The sequence below is a fragment of the Chenopodium album genome, chromosome 17 (assembly GCF_948465745.1).
Source record: "Chenopodium album chromosome 17, dcCheAlbu1.1, whole genome shotgun sequence".
Taxonomy (NCBI): Eukaryota; Viridiplantae; Streptophyta; class Magnoliopsida; order Caryophyllales; family Amaranthaceae; genus Chenopodium; species Chenopodium album.
The window spans coordinates 16,002,654-16,022,731 of NC_137850.1; the positions used below are offsets into that span (position 1 = coordinate 16,002,654).

The 20,078-nt window shown below is 37.9% G+C and overlaps 1 non-coding gene across 1 annotated transcript; it reads left to right on the top strand.

The window, feature by feature from the left end:
• Positions 1–13,694: 13,694 nt before the first annotated feature.
• Positions 13,695–13,800, top strand: LOC145590296 (small nucleolar RNA R71). The gene has a single exon (XR_014101932.1). It is a non-coding gene; the product is annotated as a small nucleolar RNA R71 (small nucleolar RNA).
• Positions 13,801–20,078: the final 6,278 nt, after the last annotated feature.

Sequence of the window (20,078 nt, forward strand, 5' to 3'; positions counted from 1 at the left end):
CGCGACTGCGATTGACAAGTCCAAAGTTCTTATGCCTTAGACGGGCATAAGGAAGGTGATCCGGCACGTCCAGCCGGATGGCAACAAAAAATTATTCTCTGATGCCCGACACATCATCAAGCAAACGAAGATTCAACTGTTGTCGGAGTCGGCCTCTACGTCGAGCTTCTCAGAAAGCTTTAAGAATACCTCGGCAAGGTATTCCCAATCAGTTCAAGAGAGTCCCTGAGGTGGCAAGACCGTCCATACTGGCCCGCATATGATTGGATCAGCCCCGTATGTGCGCAGATGCCTTACGGACAATATGCCCCACCTTACATATAGCTGGCCCTCTTCAGAGGTCAAGCGTCATACAACGTCCATCCCTTGGATTGGTAGCTTCGTCTGCTGAAACTTGGTGAACAACCCTCTACGTTCACCAAGGAGATAATTGAGGCGGCATAGCTGGCCAAGGTTAAGAATGTCTTGGTTGGTGCCTATGATGGTACCACCAACCCTGAGGACCACCTCATGGTTACACCAACCTCATGTAATTACAAGGGTTGGATGACGCCTGCTAGTTAAGCTGTTTCCCGGCTACATTGAAGGGAATTGCCCAACAATGGTTCAGCAACCTACCGACCGGATATATTGATAGCTTTAAGAGGCTAGTATAGACACCGAATTGTGACTCCCCAAAAACCAAACCCAATAATGAGTATCTTTCACGTCATTGATTATTGAACGAAGTGAAATGTGAAAGAGTCTTGTGACTCCCCTATTTTTAATAAAAATATTCCTTTCCGTTTTCGAAAATATTTCTTCTTGTACCTTATTTATGAAAAATATCCAATCTAATTTAGTTTGTTCCATGATATCGGTCTAATAACTGTGTAGTTTGATGGGTTCGAAAAGAGGTTTTCAACGATATATTATAAACCCAATTCCGATAAATAATGAGGAAGTTATGGCCAAAATACTAAATTGGATTTTAAATAAGTTTTATGGGCGACCCAATGATCATGTGGAGAGTCCATTAATTATCATTCCTAAAGTCATTAGGAATTGCTTTAATTTTCTAGAATGATCTAGAAAGTTATTTTAAGTTCTAAAGAGATTAGAATTAATAATTATATTTTTATATTTTAGAAAAGATAAAGAATTATAGTTGTAATAAAACAAGTATTTTAAAAAGATTAAATATGATTTTAATGATAACGTACGTACTCTAAATTACCCAATTATATTGGAAAAAGGACTCCGTACGGTAAATTTTATCATGCAGCACCATCGCGCTGCGACAACGCCATCGCGTCGCGATAGCCCTGTCGAGCTGCGATGGAAGCAGTTTTACTCCGATTGGAATTCGATCTTTTCTGATCGTTTCTGGATGTTTATCTCTATAAATAGGGTCGTATTTCACCGTTTTGAAATCATCAACAATCATCATCTCTACTCTCTCTAAGCAAAGCTTATTCTTGATTTTCTAAACCTTTTCAAAATACACCATACGTCCATCACGAGACTTAGACACACCTAGCCAAGCTCGAAGTTGCCTTAGCCCTAGACGTGAAAGGTTGATAATTTTTTAGGGTTTGGTCCAAATCCCTATTTCAATTATTTAAATTAATTGTTTAATTTAATATTTTCCTTGAAGTTACTAATGTGTGTATTGTTTTGATATAAAGAGATACGAGACAGCAAAGTAGTTTATTGTTATATATCTTTAGAAAGCATGCTTAGATTATTTTAATTCCTAGTATCATGTTAGGACGTCTCTATGATTCCTAGTATTACGTTCAGGGAGTTAACTAATAATTCTAATATCATGTATGTTGCTAGTATCATATTTAAGACTAAATCTTTGATCTTTATTGCTTAGTGACATGTTAGGATTTGTTATTAATCATGTTAGTATCATGCCTAGGATCTTGCTAATATTATGCTTTGATGAGAATATTATTATGATGATGATGATTTATTGTATCAATAAATTATATGTTGCTTGATAAATTGTTATTTCTTCGTCATGCCCTCTCTTGCAGGTTTAAAGGGAATTTGTACTTGAAACCACGCTTAATAAGATAATTAATAATTTTATTTAGGCTAATATGGTTTTAATTCAAGTGATCGCCAATAATAGATTTGTTTATGCATTAATATCAACCAACATAGATTAAACATGTTTAGGATTAATATATTGATTGTATGTTGATCAAAAAGCGCACATGAATATGAGAAGAATAAAGTAGAGGCCTATTTTTAGGGCAGGTTCAATCTCTTTTAGGTTGGATTTGTACCTTCATCCCCGAATAACAAGTCATGGTTCAGGAACACTATGGAGTTAGCGATCTCTGGGATCATGAAGGGGTGTAACCTTCACCCTGTGAACGGTTTACAAGTTCCTAAAACTTATTGGCGACTCTTTTGCTCTAGCTTCCTTCCCTTTGGACGCCACCATGCTTTAGTGGGGCTTAAGTGTGGGATGCTTGAAATATTCCCTACACTTTTTGGCGACTCCGCTGGGGAGGATTTTTATTTTATTTCCTAAAATTTATTTTTGCAATAATTTAGAATGAGTGGATGAGACTTGAAACATTCTAAGTATTCATGAGCATAATTTTGATTAACATTATTGGCATAAGCATAAAAAGGTCCGCATTGAAAAGACCATCCGTAATGCGTCAAAAACATAGGATTTTACACGTAGGAAATTTGGGAAATATCTTTCACAACTAGAATCGAACAAACGCTGCGAAAATCGGAAAATTCTAAGAACACAGAAAACTACTGAGGCATGTAGGAACTATCCTTGAGAGAACAGACCCATCATAGTGCGATGGCTCTATCGCGACGTGATAGCAATATCGCGGCGCGACAGGGCCATCTCCTCGCGATGGTCCCTGTTTTCTCGCGCCATTTTCTTTCAATACCGAGCCAGAAGTCTGCCTTCTTGCTTTAACTAGTTCTAGTACTGTTTGGCCGATTTTACTTCCTGATTGAGTTTTTCCCTCTTTTCTGAACCCCATATGTGTTCTACATATGGCTATAACCCCCTTGGAATTCACGCTTCATCTACCCAATCGAATGCTCATTGCAACAAAGGGTACATCCGAGTTTGTGAAGTCACCAAACCATGGAAGCAAGTTTAACTTATGGGGTCCCATTCATATGTGCCAACCCTTCCAAAGGTAAGGCTTTCGTGCGATGCATCCGGACTCATAACCATGGACCTTCTTTTGACTACCTTTATCCTTGAACTTTAGAGAACTAGAGCCATGGTTAGGTTGCAAACTCATTACATTATATTGTGATTATTTGATTACTTGTGCATCTCTTGCTTGTGAATAGTTTGTATGTGTTTACGCTAACCATTTGTTTGAGTTGTGTTTGAGTCTAAATAAACTAATTAATGACTAAAGGACTTTGCTAATTAATTAATGAGTAATTAAAGTTTAATAAAATTGACTAAACATGACTTAGCACGACCATAGGCTTATCAGTTTTAAAGTAGAACACTGGAAACAACTTCAGGCTGATGTTTTATTAATCACGCGAAAAGTCTGGTCTGTGGCGCGATGCGCAAGCATCCATCGAGACGCAATAGAAATATCGTGCCGCGATGGCTTTGTCGCGACACGACAGTGCCATTGTTTGCACGATGGTCTAGTTTTCTGCTTGAGTCTTCGTGCCAAGTCTGATTAATTAATTTATTAATAATCGAAGTCGTATTCAGTCCTTAATTGAATCTAATCACATATTCCCATTGTCTTACAAAAGTGTCAAGCATGCCACTTTCTTTCACTATTTAAAAGCACACTTTGTATATACGTTTCACTATGACCATGTATAAAGAGTCTTGTGTGTGCGTGTTTTCCGTCATTTTTTTTAGGGGGGTTAGTCGGATATTAATCCTCAACATAACCACGTTTAAACCATTAAACTTGATTCCCAAAAATACACCCCATATTTTTGCTTTTTAAAACCAATAAAAGTCAAAGTCAATTTGAGTCAAGTTATTAAAAGTCAATGGTTTAATATTACAGCGCTTGGTTAAGAAGAGAAGGACGATTAATCAAGGACAACACCTTCATTCAAGTACTACTCTTCGACAAACCCATCAGACACCGAAAAAATTTTGTACTAATAGCTACCCAATAGGAAGTTAATGAGCTAAGGCAAAACATGAACAACTTGACTAAGATGTTGAAGACTATTGCTCTTCAAGCCAACGATCCTGTCAAGCAACAATAACTTGAGCGTATGGAGGAAAGCCTCAGCAAAATCTCCAACGACTACAAGTTTTAGGGAATTAGCTCCCAAGGGGTCTTAGTGGATAAGAAACTTTTCCGTAGAAGTTCAATGCCAGTGACATCCTTAAGTTCAAGCCTACCGACAACCCTTATTTTCATTTAAGAGCTTTCGAGACTATAATGAGTATTAAGGCAATTGACAGGAAGGTCTTCCCTTCACTATTCTCACTATCTCTTGAAACCGTTTGTCAACAATGGTTTTTCTCCTTAGAAAAGGAGAAGACCTCCTCTTGGGAGTCTATCGCAAACACTTTCATTGATGGATACAAATGTAACATTCAAGTTGAGACTGACCATAAGGAGCTTGAGATGTTAAAAAAAAAAAAAACGAAGGATTTACTTCCTTGTTCAACAAGTGGAGGGAAACTTCTGCTAAGATGGTAGAAGTTCCTACTGAAAAGGAATCTGTGAGGATGTTCATCAAGAATCTCCAAGAAAAGTATTCAAAACATTTAAAGCACCAAAACAATTTGAATACTTTCAAGGCCGTCTATGACATAGGTATTGACATTGATGATGACCTTGCAAAACAAAAAGCTGGCAACAACAGCAACAGTGGCTGGAAAGGTAAGAAGAACGACAATCCTTCTTCTTTCAAAACAACCCACTCAAATCATGTTAGCACCTTTAACTTAAATAAGGTCCTTGCTATGAATAATCAAGGACAAATGAAGACATTTAGGAGGAATTTCACACCTATTGGCATGAGTTATGATACAACGTTCAATCGACTTCACGCTAAAGGACTCATAACTTCTATTGGACCGTTTGGTGATCCACCAGTCGAAAGGAGGACGGCTAGTTGGAACCCCAACTCACAATGCAACTATCATCAAGGCAGGGGCCATCTAAATGAGAATTGTTGGAAGTTGAAAGAAGCCATTCAAGACTTAATTGATAGCAATAAGCTTCTTGTTGGATTTTGATGAGTCTGACTCACCGCAAAAAATAAAACCCGAGCCCAAAGAAAAACTCACAATTAATATAACAAAATGCAAAAATAACAAGATTAGAGAAAAAGACTAAATTACCCTTGTAGCTTGCTTCGCTCAACTGGATGGAGCTCTTACTTGAGAAAGCCAAGTCTCACAAAGAGCGATGACCTCCGACGGAGTCCATCCAAAACGCGACTCGGCTGGTCTACTACTTGGAGGTTAGCAATGTACGACAAAAAAGACTACCCAAGTAATAAATGAGCTTATAGGTTTTCTCTCAAGGGGAGATGCCTAATTGAGCCTTTACTCAAGTCAACAATCCCAAGGTATGCCTTGGCTATTTATAAAGAGTGCTTCCTTGTGAGTTCCTCTCATCTTTCAATGTGGGACTTTTTCACAGAAAGATCCCACATGGAAAGAATGTTGAATTCAATTCCTAGTTAAATAAACCAAGGAATAACTAAGTAACAAGTGCCACATGGTTAGGTGAGGACCACTTCCTCACTTGCTCCGCACGGCAAATCATATTCATTGTGAGCTAACCATGTGGCACCCAACCTTGATCCCAAGATGGGTTCGGTTGGGCCGCCACCTTTCGGCCTATGTCCATGACCCATCACCCGGGTCCGTGGCCGTTGCCACATGGTGCTGACAACGTGGCACGCTGCCACATGGCACGCGGCCACCGTGGCGCGTTGCCACTTTGTGGCTGCCAACGTGTGCTGCCACATGGCGCTGCCATGTGGCACACTTCTATTTGGCGCGCTTTCTTAGCCTTTCGTGCGGCTAGAGTTTTTACTTGTTACTTGAAGCATTTTCCCATTTCGCCAATTCCTAAATTTTGGCTCGACTTTTAAGATTTGGTTCCGACGCTCTAACCTCGGAATCTGACGTCTTTGTTCATGTGTGACTCATTATTTGGATTAATTCGTCGTGTCGGATCGTTAGTTGCTTGGGTGTGACCTGAAGGGGTCAGTTAAGATAAAGCTGTAATATTAATTATACATTAATATTACTAATCGGAAGCGGCCTCCACTTAAGCATTCCGATCACTTGAACTTACTAAATAATTAGCTTTCTAATAGCTCCGAACCCTCTATTTGAATAATACACTTGTTCGAAGGACGCCATTTCTTTTAATCTCCCACTTGTCCTTCCGGACAAGTGTGCTTTTAATGTCTTTTTCCTATATCACTTAATGTCTCTTCATGAACTATAAGGTAAGATTATTCGTCATCCTTATTACGTCATGAAGTGTTTCCCAAAATTCGAGTTTGACTGTTAATAAAAAGATGATTTCTAAAATCCATCCGAGCACGGCCATGCATTTTCACAGTCTCGCTCTTCGAGAGGCCTTGTAAACAACAAAAGACATGTTCCCTAATGTTAGTAGGGGGACATTCCCAGTCTTGTACTGTCAACTTCTCTTACTAAGAGGATCTAGCCGCTCGAGTGTGGCTGTTATAATCCCCAAGTACGACAGACGTTTGACGAACATCAAAGCGGACTAGTACTCAAACAAGATTACTCGCTATACTCATGGTCGAGGAAAGAGGTTCTGATAGCCATAATGAGAAGTATACTTATGATGATTTTTAAATTTCTTAAAGTATTCTCATAGGTTGATCCAATATGGTTCTAAACCAATCGTGTCCTTGTAGCACAAGAAATGGTGCTATAAATCAAACTACACACTAATCTTAAGCTGTCATTAATCGTCCATCATTTAAATGACCTCGATTAGGGATAATTCTCGATTATAATATTCAATGTTCACTTAATAGGTGTTTTTTTTATCCAAGACTGGTCTTGATAGCCTATTTTGAATATTCTCAAAATCGAATGAACTTATAATTTAATTTTGAACCACAATTAAATATTTTTGTGGAATAATTAGTAATAATTTTTATTCCACTATGAAACCTTTTAACGTTTCATCTTATGATAAATGGTTTTTTCAAATGTTTTAAGAGTAATTCTCTTTATAAAACATTTATTGAAATCACACCCATATTTAATATGCTTGATTTCTTTCATGCAATTATGAATGTTGTCGTTCACTTATTGCATAGGTTTAGTTATAATTACTTTGCAAATTTAAGCATCTTCATTATTAATCACTTTCATAATAAGATGATAAAACTTGAGAGTGTTATGGATTATTTGTGATTTAGGATTTATTGTCCAAGTGATGGCTCCCATTCATTTTCATGATTGAGATCTTCAACTTCACAACCTACAATCATCAACGTTCAACAACAAACTTTCCATTTCAGATCTTCCTTATTATTGCCTTTAAGGCAACAATATTCTCAACATATATTTTAGTAGACTTCCTGATGATGCTTTGCGTGGATTTTATTCCAAACGGGTCACAGTGATTTGGGATACCCAAGTCACTTGTGATCATGGAAATTTACCTTAAATTCCCGCATATTACACATGGATGCACGTCCATGTTACCATTCTCAAGCCACGACGCATTGTTAGCTTATGCTTATAAATAGCTTCCTTGTTAAGGTTTGTGCTTGCAACATCAATTCTCAAATTACATTTGTTTCCATGCGTCAAGAACCCATCCTTTTTACTTATCCAAGTACTTTGGATGTTCTTGATCATAATCTAACGGTCCATGACTTAGATTTAATTTATTGGTACCTTATTCTTCTCATGCTCTAAACATGTAAATTGTGTAATGACTCCATAGCATACACGATGGTTTCAATTGCAAAATTATTCTCAACTTTATTCAATTCATGTGACATTTTAGCTCATCCAGTTTCGCTGAGTCTTGCTAAAACTGTTTGCTATGTGATACGGTTGAAAGTCTCTACTAGAGTCTTTCTTGTTTGACTTAGTATTTAGCCTAGATTATACTTAGTAAAAACATTTACGTAGTTTTATACATATGGGTCAAAAGCCTTTCAAAGTCCTTCAATTCATGTTTAACATGGTAAATTCCTTTACTCGTTTAAACATTTTATTAATTCTATACAATAGATCTTAACTCCCAATATGTACTAAGTATCGTCTTTCGCTTGGTCCATTGTCGAAAATACTTTCAAGTCTAAGCATTTAGCATTTGATAGTTAATTTACAATAGAGTTCGTAAACTTCTTGTTGGGCCTTACAAGATTGACTCTTGCTCCCACTAAACTTCTTATCCACAAGAATTTCTATGTTTCTCCATAAGTCAATCCTTTTATTAACTTTATGAGAAAACACGTTCCAATTCCTTTATGCAATGCTACCTTCAATCCCATAATGGATTTCGTGAGCTTGCTTTCAAATCTAGCATTATTTAAATTTTCAAAACCCTTAGACTATTTTCGTAGTCACTTTCGAAATCATATTTTAGGAAGTCGGTTTTGGTAACTATTTTGCCATATTTTATATGTGTAAATTTGCAAGAATAATCACGAAAAGACTTGAGCATTCCAGTTGGTGAATGGGTTTTTATTAAAATCAACTCCATTAATTTAATTATATCCTTTTCATCCAATCTAGCTATGTATGCATATACATTTCCACATTTGTTAGTTTTCTCCTTTAAAACTTATTTGCGATCGATGGGTCTTTAACCCTTCATGCAAATTAATTAAGTTTTAAACATGATTTTCAAACATGGAGTCTATTTTTGGGCTTCTAACCATTGTTCGTAATTTGGATTTGTCGTAGCTAATTTACAAGACACTATTTCCTTACCATCTAATAGTAAATAGTATGCTTGTAAGTCTTAGGTTTATTTCTAGTTTAATAGAAAGTTTACAAGACACTATTTCCTTACCATCTAATAGTAAATAGTATGCTTGTAAGAGCCTATATAGCCTTGAGTATGTTCTTGTTAATGTGACATTGCTAAAGATGTTCAGAACACAAATAATTCCTATGATTTGAACTTTTTGAGTTTTCATGTTAGTGAAATGTTTGTTTATAATCAAGCATTTTTGACTCATGGTTTAGATAACCATGCCATTCAAATAAATTCGCAGCTATTTCTCTTTACTTCGAATGTGAGTCTTTCTGTGTGTAAACGGATTATTTACTGAGTATGGAACATAATAATAACCATTTTTTATTCCATCCTTAGTTTTAAAAGATCTTTAAACAAAGCATACAACCTTAAAACTGATGTAGCACCACTTGCTTCATTCTAAGCTTGTAAGTCAATAACTTAGCTTTACTTCAATGGTTTGAGGTCACATACAAAGTGGAACCCTCAAGCAGTATCCAATACTTATGAAGATAACAAGTTGCTAAGTTCACTACAATAACATGAACTCTTTAGTAGAAATGGAATCTTATTCCTTTTCTTTGTTCCTCGTGTCCTATATTTCTTGTCATAGTTTATCTCATAATCTTTAATAATCATTTCTTTAAGAGTTTTGACTTTTATACTTTGTTAGTTATAATTAAGCGTCTAGTGCGCCGTAAAACAAAGTTCCATCTTTTCCTGTAATTCATGTTTGAATTACTACATTAATGAGTCCTACTCATCTATGTATGAAGCGAAAAGATTTGATTGTCAAAATTGACAATTTGAATTTTCAACTCAATACTTCATGTTTATCAAAACTACCTAGTATTTTGAATACATGATGTCCAACCGTCCTTTAGGACTTAGTTATAAAAGTCATTTATGAGGATTGTATTTTAGAAATGCCTTTCCTTTCTTTGAGAACTATTCTCAAAGATTTCCTTTACCAATCATTGAAAACAATATAGTTTGATTTAGAATTCTACAAATATAAGTGCAAAGTATAACCATTTATCATGAAAATAACATAATAAGTTTGAAATTTAAAGCATTCGTGCAAGCTTTCAATCTTATTAAGAGTCTTATCCACGCATTAAATTTGTCCCTATTTGGCGAGAATAAGGCTATTCCAAGATCCAAAGAATCAATGAGTAGTTAAGAATGCTTTGGCTTGTCTTAACACTCAATATTCTATGGTAAGCAACTCTTTGCTAATGGCTCTTGGTTAGATAAATCGTCGCATCTAATTCTCTCTCAACAACTTATCCACTTTGCCACGACATGTTAGGACTTCATCACTCATATGGTTGAGTATAACCAAAACCAACACGCATACCCGGTATGCCTTACGTATCCTAGGGGAAAATAGTGATGCCTCGCTTTGGCGTAGCCCATCATTACTCTCAATAGGTTGATAAGTGTTGTTTTGGAATGGCAAATTTTACTGAATATTTTAGGGACCTATGGTTTCTATGTTGGTTGATTTAAGTGAACTTAATTAATCATCGCAACATTCAAAATCCTAAACATGCATCTCACATATAATTCATATATATAATCATAAATATATATTGAAAACATAAATAAATGATGCATTTGGCAACTAGCATGACACCTTGCAAGACATTTTTCAAGGTTTTCAAGGCATGCCTCAAATGAAACACCTCCTACGGAGAAGTCGTCCATAAAAACCTCCATCTACTCTTCCAACATATCTCTAAATATACTCATCATGCATCTTTGAAATGTCGCGGGAGCATTGCAAAGGCCGAATGGCATTCTCCTATAAGCAAATGTACCATATGGACAAGTGAATGTTGTTTTCTCTTGGTCATCTGGGTGGATAGGGATTTGGAAAAATCCCGAATAGCCATCAAGAAAACAATAGAACTTGTGCCTTGTTAGTCTTTCAAGCATTTGATCAATAAAAGGAAGGGGGAAATGATCTTTCTTTGTTGATGTGTTTAGACGTCTATAGTTTATACACATCCTCCATCCCGTGACCGTCCTCGTCGGAATGAGCTCACCTTTCTCATTCTCAACGACGGTCATACCTCCCTTCTTTGGGACAACGTGAACGGGAGAAACCCACCTAGAACTAGAAATGGGGAATATGATTCCCGCATCCAAAAGTTTGGTGATCTCCTTTTTCACTACCTCTCCCATTTGGGGGTGTAACTTTCGTTACCTCTCAATAGAAGGTAAAGCACCATCCTCAAGAGTTATGTGATGTGTACATAAAGCGTGGCTTATACCTTTGAGGTCATCAATGGTATAACCCAAAGCACTTTGGTGCTTTTTCAAAACACCACACAACTTTTGATCTTGATGCTCACTCAAAGAAGAGCAAACAATCACGGGAAAAGTGGAGTTGGGTCCCAAAAACTAATACCTAAGGTGTGATGGAAGAGGTTTGAGCTCAACCATTGGAGCACCTTTACCTTCCTTCGATGTTGCCACTTGCAACACTTCTTGGCTAGAAATGCTCAAACACATTTGTTCTTCATCATCCTCAAAGCTTCCATTGAGCAAATCTTCATACAAACCCATCTCCTTGTTTGGGGTACCTATATTCTCCTTATTTAACAAAACATTCTCAAGAGCATCGTTAGAAGTGGGTAATTGCTCATGCATGGAAGACACAACATGATCGAGAGAATCAATTAACATACAATTTTTTAGAAAAGAACTTGGATATTTCATGCTATCATTCAAATCAAATGCTATCACTTCATCCCCTACTTTGAGTGAAATTTTAGCACTTTTTACATCTATCAAAGCACCCGAAGTAGCAAGGAATGGTCTCCCTAGAATGATGGGGATATTAGCATCTTCATCCATCTCAAGCACAACAAAATCCACCGGAATAACAAATTTCCCGACCCTTAAAGGAACATCCTCTACCTTACCCGTAGGGAACTTAATTGACATATCGGCCAATTGCAAAGTGATGTTAGTAGGTAAGAGTTCTCCTAGCTCAAGTCTTTGGTATACCGAGTATGGCATAAGGCTAACACTAGCTCCTAGGTCACACAAGGCATTCTCAATTTTCATTTTATAAATGGCACAAGGGATAGAAAAGTTTTCGGGATCTTTTAGCTTAGGTGGCCTCTTGTTCATTATGATAGCACTACAATTCTCGGCCAAGTTCACCGTCTCTACACCATCACATGTTCTCCTACCACTCAAAATGTCCTTGAGGAATTTTGCGTGGTTGGGCATTTGGGTGACAACTTTGGTAAATGGTAAAGAGAGTTGAAGTTGCTTAAGCATGTCTACGAATCTTCCAAATTGTTCATCTAACTTGTGTCTCATGAATTTTTGTGGATAAGGAAGCTTAGGTTTCACAATCTCTTTCTCCACTCTCACCTCACTAGGTTTCTTAATCTCAACCTCACTCAAAGATGCACCATTTCTCTCATCTTCAACCAACGCCCCTTTTCTGCCCTCTTTAGTCTCACTCATCCTAGGCAAACTTTCCTCAAGGACCTTACCACTCCTTGTGACAATAGCATTGACCGGTCTCATAGGATCTAGGCCTTGGGAAGGTAAAGAAGAAGGACTAGCATGGTCTTTCAAAGCATTAGCAAGTTGAGAAATTTGGTTTTTAAGCATCTTATTATGAGTCATCATTTCATTAAATTTCTTATCACTTACGGTCATGTAAGTGTTTAACAACTTTGCTTGATTTTCAATAATTTCTTCCAAATTTGTTCTATGCGAAGAAGAAGAGGATTAAACATAGGAATTATCATTTTGGGCTTTTGGAGCAAATCCGGGTGGAGGGCCTCTTTGAGCATTGTTTTGAAAATTGCCTCTCCCTTGATTGTTCCAATTACCCCTACTTTGATTTTGACCATAACCTTGATTATGGTTACCACTACCTTGATTATGATTCCCATAACCTTGGTTTTGATTTTGGCTACTATAACCTTGATTGTTATAGTTACCTCAAGAACCTTGGTTCCTATAACCACCACCTTGGTTATAGTTGTCAAAATAGCCATGATTGTTGTAATTTCTATTCCATTGACCTATTTGATTCTCAAACCTAGAATCATGATTATTTGACACATAGTTCACATGCTCATTCACATTTCCATCTTGATCATCACAAACATCCATACATGCATGAGGGCAACTAGAAACATCTTGCTCATACCACCCACAATCATCACAAAACAAGATTCCACTAGGCATGTTACTAGAAGTAGGAAGGGGTTGATAACTAGAAGACGTACCTCTCCCCTTAGTTTGGGAGGGAAGACTTGAAACTTGGTAGGTTACTAGAAGAAGGATGGGGTTGAGAACAAGCTTCCACTAGGCATGTTACTAGAAGAGGGAGGGAGTTGATAATTAGAAGGCATACCTCTCCCCTTAGATTGGGAGGGAAGACTTGAAACTTGGTAGGTAGCACTTTCCAACTTTGCCTTGATAGCGGACATCTCCTTCCCCAAGTTTGTCATTTGAGAGGATAGATTGTTGATTGCATTTAGATGATCAACCGAGTACACCGAAGAGCTACTCTTGCTAGTTGATTCTCTTTCTCCATCTTGCCAATCTCTATAGTACCTCACTACGTCCTCAATTATGTCAACCACTTCCTCTTCCGTTTTGTTCATGATAGGACCTTCAGCTCCTCCATCTAAACATGATTTTCCTTGAGGGCTAAGACCTCCATAGAAAATTTGAATGATTTGATATGTTGGAATTCCGTGATGAGGACATTCTCTTTGATACTCCTTGTATCTCACCCATGCTTCATAGAGGCTCTCATTTGGCTTTTACTTGAAACCTTGAATCAAAGCTCTAGCTTCCACCGTTTTCTTTTGAGGATAGAAACAGGATAGAAATTCCTTGGTGACCTCGTCCCATGTCCTTAGAGAATTCGGCTTTACCTCCTTGTCTAGCCATTCCAAAGCACGGCCTACTAGAGAAAAGGGAAAGAGCTTGAGGCGGATGAATTCTTGGGAAATTCCGTTCACCTTGATAGTATTGCAATACTTCTCGAACTCCTTGAGATGGTTTAGTGGGCTTTCATGCTTGGCCCCACTAAATTGTCGCCTCTCTATCAAAGTAATCATTACCGGTCTTATTTCAAAATCATTTGTCGGTGTTGTAGGCGGATCAATCCCACTCTCAAATCTATATACACCGGAAATCCCCAATTCTTTCAATGCCACTCTCGGATTTTCTCCCATTCTTGCTTGTTCTTCTTGTTGTGGCACTTCTTCACTTGAAATGCTAGGGCTCAAAGATCGTCTAGCACTCCTTAACCTTGCAATAGTTCTCTCAATTTCCAGATCAAATGGCACTAGTGAATGATCACGTGCTCTATGCATAAAATCTCAAAAGAAATGGTTAGTAGCACGGCTACAAATGTAGCCTTAAAGAAAATCTTTTTGTATTTTACAATTAATGGTGAAATAGACTCAACAACTATAACAAAGCACCAATATCACTCCCCAGCAACGGCGCCATTTTTGACACGGGAAAAATGTAGGTCGTCCTCTACCCTTTCCTAGAGTCAAAGAAAATTTATAAACACTCAACCAACCTAGTACGAGTATAGGGTAAGTCAAGGGTCGAACCCAAGGGAATGAATAGGTGTAAGCTATAGCCTAGGTCAAGCTACTTCGAAGTTTGCAGAAGATGCGGTTGGTAACTAAGGTATCAAGAAGTCTAGATGAATTGAGAAATTCAATATACTAAACACTAGGGATATGGGTTCCACATGCAAGCTCAATGATTATGCTAATTGAAAAATCACTCAATCAATTCAAACATTGCAAAGGATAAACAATAGTTGCAATCAAAGGAATTCAAGGGTTATCTCCTATAAGCCAAGCTAGGGATCACTATGAATGGCTAGCTAGGAAAATCACAATCAAATTCAATCAATTAAAGCAATTCTCAAATCAAGGGTTCATGTCATTGAAATTTGCAATGCAATCTAGATTAATCTTATAGGTTGATCACTCCTAGTCTAATCAATCACATGGACAACTATGTCAACCAATTTAATTGCACCATTCAAATCAATCTAGCATCATCAACTAGCAAAAATCTTCAATCAAGCATGCTTCCCCTTCTCCCTAGCAACTAATCTACTCACTAAACATCGTGGAATTAAGAAACAAAACAACTTCAATCAAATTCATATTCATTTAAAGCTAAATCAAAAGAAAATTAATCAATCAACAATTTCTAAAGAAAGGAATATTATCTCAATCAAAATCCAAGAAACTAGAAGGAATTGCATTAAAAGTAAATCAAGGGAAATAAATCTTACAAATATCCATTGAATTGAAGAAGGAATTTCAAAATTAAATTGAAATCTAAGATCAAGTTCAAGTCCTAACAAGTAAATCTTAAGCTTCTCTCTCTACCTAGTGTGTTGAAGATGTGCCACTCGGATCCTAGTCGTGGTCACATGGGTGTTTCTAGGACATCTTCTAAGGTGTTTCAATGTGGATTGTGGTAGCCAAACCTTTTCAAGAATACTTGGGAATTTGTCAAGAGTTGTGATCGGTGCCAAAAAAAACCAGAAATATCTTAAGGAGAATGAGATGCCCCAACAACCCATCCTTGAGGTGGAAGTCTTTGATGTATGGGGAATCGACTTCATGGGTCCTTTTCCTACTTCATATGGGAATCAATATATTCTTGTTGCTGTTGATTATGTGTCGAAATGGGTGGAAGCCATTGCTTCACCAACAAACGATCAAAGGTAGCAATGAGGATGTTCAAGAAAATAATCTTCCCACAATTTAGCATTCCAAAGGCGTTCATAAGTGATAATGGATCTCATTTTGTGCATAGTGCTTTCCGTAAGATGTTGAAGAAGCATGGAGTTAATCAACTTTTCGAATTCCCCTATCATCCTCAAACTAGTGAGTAAGTTAAGGTGTCTAATCGTCAAATCAAGTTGATTATTGAGAAGACGGTCGCAAGAAATAGGAAAGATTGGTCAGATAAGCTAGATGATGCTTTTTTTGCATATAGAACGGCCTTTAAGACTCCTATTGGCACCACTCCTAACCGCTTGGTTTATGGGAAGTCTTGTCATCTTCCGGTCGAACATGAGCATCGTACTCATTGGGCTATCAAGAAAATTAATTTCGACTTGGCAAGTGCGGGTGAGAAACGTTGGCTTGATCTCCATGGGTTGGAAGAGCTTTGTTTGGATGCATATGACTCTGCAAGCATGTATAAAACTCGTACCAAGGAGGCGCTTGATAAGCTTATTGAGAAGGAGTTCAACGTTGGTGATAATTTATAATTCTAGGATGAGATTATTTCTCGGGAAATTAATGCCTCGTTGGAGTGGTCCTTTTATGGTTCAAGAGGTCTTCCTTAATGGTGTAGTTGAAATCTCTCCTTTGGATTGCTCAAGGTCTTTCAAAGTCAATGGTCATAGGCTCAAGCGTTACTATGATGGAGTTTTTGTCGGAGTCATTCATAATATGACCCTCCGTGAACCACCCTGAAGGGTGGACAACGTAAAGCTAATGACGTTAAACAAGCGCTTTTCGAGAGGGAACCCGAATTTCTAACTTTTTTTTTCTACTTTCTTTGATTTTATTTTTCATTTTTTATGCTTTTGTTCTAATTGATTTTCTTTCTTAATTGTGTTCTAGGGTAAATTTGATTGGATGGAAATGAGGTTTCCAACAATTTTGGTACCAAATTTGAGGATGAAGTATTCAATTTGAGTGCTTGGAGGCATATGCAAGAATTGAAGCTTGTGGGTTCAAAATGGTGGGTTCATGAAATTGTCGTGTTGAACCCACCGTGAAGGCGTTTAGGGGCTACGTAGTCTCGTGTTTATCATGATCATGTAGCATGTGCCAACCGATGTGCGCACAAGAGGCTTTCGGAGGAGCAAAATACCCAAAAGGGCGCGGGCGTGCGCGACCTTGGCGCGGCCGCGCCGGCGCCCCCCCCCCTGTTGGCCCTTCTTTTAAGCGCACCATCCTTCATTTCTCTCTCTTTCTCAATTTTCTTACTTCATTTCTCTTGTTGTGTTTTAACATATTCTCCTTATTTGCTGCCATATAACCATCATAATATCATCATTTTTCACTTCATTTAGTTGATTAATACTCTAAAATCTCTAATTTTGCACATCTCTAGTGATTTTCTCACTCCAAGAGTAGGGATTTTTGGGTACTATTTGATTGGAGTTTGAATTTTGCAATTTTAGATTGAAAGTGTGTGATTGTGCTATTTGTTCCATTTCATTGATATTTCCTATAAACTCAAGGTATGATTTCTTTATTTCCTTTTATTTTGTTGATAAATTTTTCTACCTTGGTTTTTCATGAGAATTTGATTCGTTTTGGTACTTACGTTAATGGTGCTTCCATATTGCTTGTTTCTTACCTCCAATACTTGTATTAATGATGTTTATTGATGGATAATTGAACTTGTAATGCTTGATTTTGCTTGAACATCTACTATTTGGTTATCATCTTTGTTGGATATGTTGTTATGATATTTGGTAATAATAATGTTCTTATTGATGGGTTCTAGATGATTGATTGGAGTGTTGTTGCTCTTTGTTCTCATTTGTACTTCATAAATTCATGCTAGCATTATTGTTCAAGTGTATTTATACACTTGTGGTGTGATGATTTACTCTTTTCATAATAATGTGGCCTTGCATTTGTGTGCTCTTGATTTACATCATCTTTTCACATCATTCCTTTCATGATTTTGAGCCTACTTCTCTTTTGCTTATGTGTAGATGGCACCTCTTCGCTGGGCCAAGAGAGCATGGACTTCTACTTCAAGGGAGGTTGTGCTACCTCCGCCCAATGTCCAAGAGACTTATGGCATCGAATTTACCAAGTAAGAGCATTGGGAAAATTTCATCTGTCTTTCATCTAGAAAGCTTCTATCAACCCGATTCTATGATGCATCGACAACTACATCTTTGGGTATTGATGATGATGTGAGACTCTTGGCTCAAAATTTAGGGTTAGAAGAATTCATTGGTCTTAATGCTCCGACATATGCCCGCATCACTTTTGAGTTTCTTTCATCTTTGGAGCAACATGAGGAGAAGTGGATGGTGTGACTACTCAAATGCTTACTTTTCGAGTTTTCAACAATGACCACTCGATTCCTCTCTCCTATTTCTATGAAGCCTTCAAGTTTCCTTCGCCAATAGAGGATACTCCCTACATTTACCCTGCTTTTGATGTTTTGAAAAGAGATCATGGTTATAAGGAATGTCGTTGGTGGAGGCACATCTCGGTTGAAGATAGCTATGGTCCCCAATATTCCAAGTTTGCTTCTATCATCCACCCGGCCATGAGATACTTTAGTAGGCTCCTCACATATGCATTTTTCTCTAAGGAGTCTCTTGGAGCCATCCCTAGGGAACAACTAAGTTGGCTTTGGTTGACGGATAAGCCTTTTGAGCAAAAGGTCGAGGTCATTGATTTCGCGTCCCATTTGCTTGATCGTTTCATAGATATTCGTGATGGTGTTTTTCTCTCCGGAAGCATTCAATTGGGAGGAATGATCACTATCTTAATCCTCTCTCTCAATAAAAGATATGGTAAGATGCTTGAATCCCTTAAACCCATTCGTGATAGGCGAGAGAAGACTCCATCCCATCTTCTTATTATCTATGCCTTGATAAATCAAAGATTTTTGGAGCGCACTACTCAAGAAAACTTGTTTGTTTGGAAATTTTGAACGACAATAGATTGGTTCCCTATCCCTCACCCAGAGGCCACGACTAGATGCTTAGACACCCCTCTTCCATGGAGACCAAACAAGTGGCCGGTCGACCAAGCTCTTAAGAAAGCTCCTTTGCCAAATCTCCGCCACAATCCATATGTCCCTCTTGCTCCCTCTTCACCCCCGGTGTCCCGGGGAGATACATCTTTGATCCCCCCTTCTTCATATTCTTTCTCTACTTGTGACTTGTCTATTTTGCATGCAAATATCGATTCCATTGCAAATGTCTTGAATTGTTCACCTTTAGGGAATGACTTTGTTTTAGGCTATGATTACCATGCTAGGCAAGTTTATGATATGCATGTAATGAGGGGGGATATTGAGCCTTATGTTAACTACCCCTACCTTCACGTTCAACAGGGACCCATACCTCAATGGGCCCCATATGACTCGGACATTGGTCATAGATTGTGCTATCCCTATTGGGAGGGGCCCAATGTGCCTCCCCATACCATTAAGGGGACCTCTCTGACCACTTACGATTATAAGAGGCCGGGAGGATGTGACTTTGCTTATGACCCGGCTAACCCTAACCCATTCCCTAATCCTGAGACTTTTGGCCAATAGGGGCTCTCGAGTGAGCCGGTTCTAGGTGATTGGTCCCACCTTTTTGCTAGGGAAAAGGCTATGAGGGAGAGTAGGTTGAAGGGTAAGGGCCCTATGGATGTGGATGATGTCATTAGCCATGTTTCTTCTGAGGTTGGTGAGGGGAGTACTCATTCTACCCCTTACAACAGTGCCGAGTGATGCCATTTTGGCTACCCTCCCATTTATGCTCGTTTGCTTTTATGTTGTTTTTATGCCAGCTTGCTGCTTGGTTTTGACATGGGGGGGATAGCTCACTTTAAGCTTGAGGGAATATTCTTATGTCTGTTGTGCTTCTTTTGTTCCCCCCTTGCTTTTATGGTTCACTATGGCTTTGTCTTTGACTTGGTGCCTTTCTCTGATGATGATTTTTGATGATTTCTGTTTCCTGCGATTGTTTTCTGCTGATGATTTACGATGATGATTTCTGATGATGATGATATGTTGTTGGTCTGGTTCTTGACCATTGCTTTCGTGATGATTAATTGTTTTCTAGATGGATGCATCCTGCTTTATGATTCTCTTTCTCTATTTCTTTGTTCATTTTTGCCACAATTTGATGTTGTGTGTTTTTGTTTTGGAAGTTACTATCATTTTCTTTTTGTATATAGTTTTATATTTCTCTTTTGGAATGTTATCCTTGCTTTTTCTTTTGGAGCATCATGAAGGTTTGCGCTTCCTTTCATTTATATTCATTAGCATTGCTTGGAGTACCCGGTGAGATCCTTCTATTTCTTTTCTTTCTTTTTCTTTCTT